General features: G+C 46.0%; 1 pseudogene; it reads left to right on the top strand.

Moving 5' to 3' along the window:
* The first annotated feature begins 4,521 nt into the window (after nucleotides 1-4,521).
* LOC139241232 (U2 spliceosomal RNA) lies at nucleotides 4,522-4,701 on the top strand (annotated as a pseudogene).
* The last annotated feature ends 1,100 nt before the right edge of the window (nucleotides 4,702-5,801 follow it).

Here is a 5,801-nt window from a genome sequence, read left to right on the forward strand (position 1 = left end):
TATACTAGGGCCGCCACCAGTAATGTTAGTGTAGGGTCACCCCCAGTAATGTTACAATATGGTCACCACCAGTAATGTTAGTGTAGGGTCACCACCAGCAATGTTACAGTAGGGTCACCACCGATAATGTTAGTGTAGGGTCACCACCGGTGATGTTAGAGTAGGGTCACCACCAATAATGTTAGTGTAGGGTCACCACCAGTGATGTTAGAGTAGGGTCACCACCAGTAATGTTAGTGTAGGGTCACCACCAGTGATGTTAGAGTAGGGTCACCACCAGTAATGTTACTGTAGGGTCACCACCGGTAATGTTAGTGTAGGGTCACCACCAGTAATGTTACAGTATGGTCACCACCAGTGATGTTACAGTAGGGTCACCACCGGTACTGTTAGTGTAGGGTCACCACCAGTGATGTTAGAGTAGGGTCACCAGCAGTAATGTTAGTGTAGGGTCACCACCAGTGATGTTAGAGTAGGGTCACCACCAGTGATGTTAGTGTAAGGTCACCACCGATGATGTTAGAGTCGGGTCACCACCAGTAATGTTACACTAGGGTCACCACCAGTGATGTTAGTGTAGGGTCACCACCGAAGATGTTAGAGTCGGGTCACCACCAATGATGTTACAGTACAGTCACCACCAGTGATGTTACAGTACGGTCACCACCAATGATGTTACAGTACGGTCACCACCAGTGATGTTACAGTACGGTCACCACCAGTAATGTTAGTGTAGGGTCACCACCAGTAATGTTACAGTATGGCCACCACCAGTAATGTTAGTGTAGGGTCACCACCAGTAATGTTAGTGTAGGGTCACCACCAGTAATGTTACAGTATGGCCACCACAGTAATGTTAGTCTAGGTTCACCACCAGTGATGTTAGTGTAGGGTCACCACCAGTGATGTTACAGTATGGCCACCACAGTAATGTTAGTCTAGGTTCACCACCAGTGATGTTACAGCAGGGTCACCACCGGTAATGTTAGTTTGGGTCACCACCAGTAAAGTTACAGTATGATCAGCACTAGTGATGTTACAGTATGGTCACCACCAGTAATGTTAGTGTAGGTTCACCACCAGTAATGTTAGTGTATGGTGACCACCAGTAATATTACAGTATGGTCACAACCAGTAATGTTACAGTAGGGTCACCACCAGTAATGTTAGTGTAGGGTCACCACCAGTAATGTTAGTGTACGGTCACCACGAGCGATGTTACAGTATGGTCACCACCAGTGATGTTAGTGTATGGTCACCACCAGTGATGTTACAGTATAGTCACCACCAGTAATGATGGTGTAGGATCACCACCAGTAATGTAAGTGTACGGTCACCACCAGTAATGTTAGTGTAGGGTCACCACCAGTGATGTTAAAGTAGGGTCACCACCAGTAATGTTAGTGTAGGGTCACCACCAGTAATGTTAGTGTAGGGTCACCACCGGTAATGTTAGTGTATGGTCACCACCAGTAATGTTACAGTCGGGTCACCACCGGTAATGATAGTGTAGAGTCACCACCAGTAATGTTAGTGTAGGGTCACCACCGGTAATGTTAGTGTACGGCCACCACCAGTAATGTTAGTGTACGGTCACCATCAGCGATGTTAGAGTAGGGTCACCACCAGTAATGTTAGTGTAGGGTCACCACCGGTGATGTTAGAGTAGGGTCACCAGCAGTAATGTTAGTGTAGGGTCACCACCAGTGATGTTATAGTAGGGTCACCACCAGTAATGTTACAGTGTGGTCACCACCGGTAATGTTAGAGGAGGGTCACCACCAGTAATGTTAGTGTACGGTCATCACCGGCAATGTTACAGTCGGGTCACCACCAGTAATGTTAGTGTAGTGTCACCACCAGTAATGTTAGTGTAGGGTCACCACCAGTAATGATAGTGCAGGGTCACCACCAGTAATGTTAGTGTAGGGTCACCACCAGTAATGTTAGTGCAGGGTCACCACCAGTAATGATAGTGTAGGGTCACCACCAGTAATGTTACAGTATGGTCACCACCAGTGATGTTACAGTAGGGTCACCACCAGTAATGTTAGTGTACGGTCACCACCAGTAATGTTAGTGTAGGGTCACCGGCGGTGAAGTTAGAGTAGGGTCACCACCGGTAATGTTAGAGTAGGGTCGCCACCAATAGTGTTCATGTCGGGTCACCACCAGTAATGTTACAGTATGGTCACCACCGGTAATGTTACAGTCCGGTCACCACCAGTAATGTTAGTGTAGGTTCACCACCGGTAATGTTCGTCTGGGTCACCATCGGTAATGTTAGTGTAGGGTCACCACCAGTAATGTTAGTGCAGGGTCACCACCAGTAATGTTAGTGTAGGGTCACCACCGGTGATGTTAGAGTCGGGTCACCACCAGTAATGTTAGTGTAGGGTCACCACCGGTGATGTTAGAGTCGGGTCACCACCAGTAATGTTAGTGTAGGGTCACCACCAGTGATGTTAGAGTAGGGTCACCACCAGTAATGTTAGTGTATGGTCACCACCGGTGATGTTAGAGTCGGGTCACCACCAGTAATGTTAGTATAGGGTCACTATCAGTAATGTTACAGTAGGGTCACTACCAGTGATGTTAGAGTAGGGTCACCACCAGTAGTGTTAGTGTAGGGTCACCACCAGTAATGTTACAGTAGGGTAACCACCAGTGATGTTAGAGTAGGGTCACCACAAGTAGTGTTAGTGTAGGGTCACCACCAGTAATGTTACAGTATGGTCACCACCGGTAATGTTACAGTCAGGTCACCACCAGTAATGTTCGTGTAGTGTCACCACCGGTAATGTTACAGTATGGTCACCACCAGTGATGTTAGTGTATGGACACCACCAGTGATGTTAGTGTAGGGTCACCACCAGTGATGTTAGAGTAGGGTCACCACCAGTAATGTTAGTGTACGGTCACCACCAGTAATGTTAGTGTAGGGTCACCACCAGTGATGTTAGAGTAGGGTCACCACCAGTAATGTTAGTGTAGGATCACCACCGGTGATGTTAGAGTAGGGTCACCACCGGTAATGTTAGTGTAGGGTTACCACCAGTAATGTTAGTGTAGGGTCACCACCGGAGTGTTACAGTATGGCCACCACCAGTGATGTTACAGTACGGTCACCACCAGTAATGTTAGTGTAGGGTCACCACCAGTAATGTTAGTGTATTTTCACCACCGGAGTGTTACAGTATGGCCACCACCAGTGATGTTACAGTACGGTCACCACCAGTAATGTTAGTGTAGGGTCACCACCAGTAATGTTAGTGCAGGATCACCACCAGTAATGTTACAGTATGGCCACCACCAGTAATGTTAGTGTAGGGTCACCACCGGTAATGTTAGTGTAGGGTCACCACCAGTGATGTTACAGTAGGGTCACCACCGGTAATGTTAGTGTAGGGTCACCACCAGTAATGTTACAGTACGGTCACCACCAGTAATGTTACATTATGGTCATCACTAGTGATGTTACAGTATGGTCACCACCGGTAATGTTAGTGTAGGGTCACAACCAGTATTGTTAATGTAGTGACACCACCAGTAATGTTAGAACCACGACCAGTAATTTTAGAGTAGCGTGATCTCCAGTAATGTGAGTATAGGCGCACAGCAGCAATGTTAAAGCCCATTCATAATCACAATACAGAGCAATGTTAATTATGTACAACTTTCACTGAAGTAATATGAGGCTGCAAGAACCTAATGCAGAAACCGGTAGAGATCTTCCCTTGAGGGTAAGTTCCCTCTGGGTTCATTGATTTAATGGGGAGTTTCACTTACGGAGTTGTACAATTTCCCCAGAGGTATTCAGCTGCATTGCAGTGGAAAATCTAGTCTTGTTTGTTAAGTGACTGGAAATAACGCCAATTATTGTATAAACTTGTTTTCTCACAGGGGCAACGATTGTCCTATAAAGGGCGAGCGTTAACGGATCTCACAGGAACTACAGTCAGAATCGTGAAGCAGGACAGCACTCAGATATTCTTCCAAAAATGACACTGCCAACAATTCTGCTGTTTCGGAACATTTATTATCCTTTCCTCGCAGCATTCGCTGTTCCCGGTAAGTCAATATACCCTGTTGCCTAACAGCTTTTAACAACGTTACTGCTAATGATTGTACAACAGATTCTGAGAATTTTTGCATTGCAGACGTTGATGCACTGGGAGAAGTCAGTGACTATCGCAGGGAATTCTCGCAGTGCGCGCGGCTGCTGAGGCACTGTTCTGGCTGCTGGTGTGTGGATGTCATGAGCACAACTTTGTTCCGTTTACTGAGGGAGGGCGAGGCTGATACCCAGACCGCTCTAACAGTATATAGCTCACTACAGCTTAGTAGCCATATAAACATTCAATATGTGCTATGTTCCCTGTCTCCATTAAGCTGATAATCCCTTGTACTGCAGCCAGCACCACCCAACAGGGGACTGTGAAAGATATTTGGAGCAATAATTGCCGCTCAGGGAGCTGCTACCCTTCCATCGGCTGCCGAGAACCTTTGCAATTCCACCCGCTCCTGCTCTCGGCCTTTTGGCTAAGATCAAGTGTAGTATCTGTGCTTATCCGTTTAATATCCCCTATGGGGACATGATATTGAATTGATTTTTGGACAGGGAGCTGGATCAGGGGCATGCCCCGTCCACTCCATGCACCGACCTGGTATTGCAATATTTCCAGGAACGGTGCAACTTCGCCTCTCGGCCTTTTGGCCTAAGATCAAACACATTGGCGCAAAGTGATCTTTGGCGTTAGAGTTGATCTGGAACGAAATTGGATAAAAAAATTTAATTTTTTTTTTTTAAAGTTCCACCTGCTCCTGCTCTGTGAACGAACAGCTCCTTCCAGGCGATTAGAAACAGAAAAAGCATTGTGTTTTGAGCTAACTTAAAGGTTGTCTCAGTTGGACGCTTTATTTGAAGAGATATATTTCTAATAATTGTTTGGAAATTATATTTAATACAGCTGACACGCTATGCCAGTCCTGGGATCCAATTCGCCAATTAAACCGATGAAATTCAATGTAAAATCCCATCGGTTACTCCCTGTGGTAGTACCTTATAAAACTGGCTTCGTGCATCACACGGTATCAGCCTCATGGTAGGATAGTTTAAGCGCTCCACACTGCATTGAAATATATGTTTGGATATATGTAAGGGAATCCACTTCTTTATTGTCTCTCGAATATGAACAAGTTACAGAACCATCCAAGGATCCGCTTTTAGGAGCTTTTATCTGTAACTGTACAATCCATGAGAGAAATGACGTTCTTGATATTGAGGGAGTACAGCAGAGGTTCACCAGACTGATTCCCGGCATGGCAGGACTGACATATGAGGAGAGACTGGATCGACTGGGCCTGTATCCACTGGAGTTTAGCAGAATGAGAGGGGATCTCATAGAAACATATAAAATTCTGACGGGACAGGACAGGTTAGAGGCAGGAAGAATGTTCCCATTTCTGGGGTGTTCCAGAACCAGGGGTCATAGTCTAAGGATACTGGGTAGGCCATTTATGGCCGAGATGAGGAGAACTTCTTCACTCAGAGAGTGGTTAACCTGTGGAATTCCCTACCGCAGAGAGTTATTGAGGCCAGTTCGTTAGATATATTCAAAAGGGAGTTAGATATGATCCGTATTGCCAAAGGGATCAAGGGGTATGGAGAGGAAGCAGGAAAGGGGTACTGAGGTGAATGATCAGCCATGATCTTATTGAACGGTGGTGCAGGCTCGAAGGACCGAATGGCCTATTCCTGCACCTAATTTCTATGTTTCTATATTTCTATGTACTGCAAC

Source organism: Pristiophorus japonicus (assembly GCF_044704955.1).
Source record: "Pristiophorus japonicus isolate sPriJap1 chromosome 24 unlocalized genomic scaffold, sPriJap1.hap1 SUPER_24_unloc_2, whole genome shotgun sequence".
In the NCBI taxonomy this organism is placed as follows: Eukaryota; Metazoa; Chordata; class Chondrichthyes; family Pristiophoridae; genus Pristiophorus; species Pristiophorus japonicus.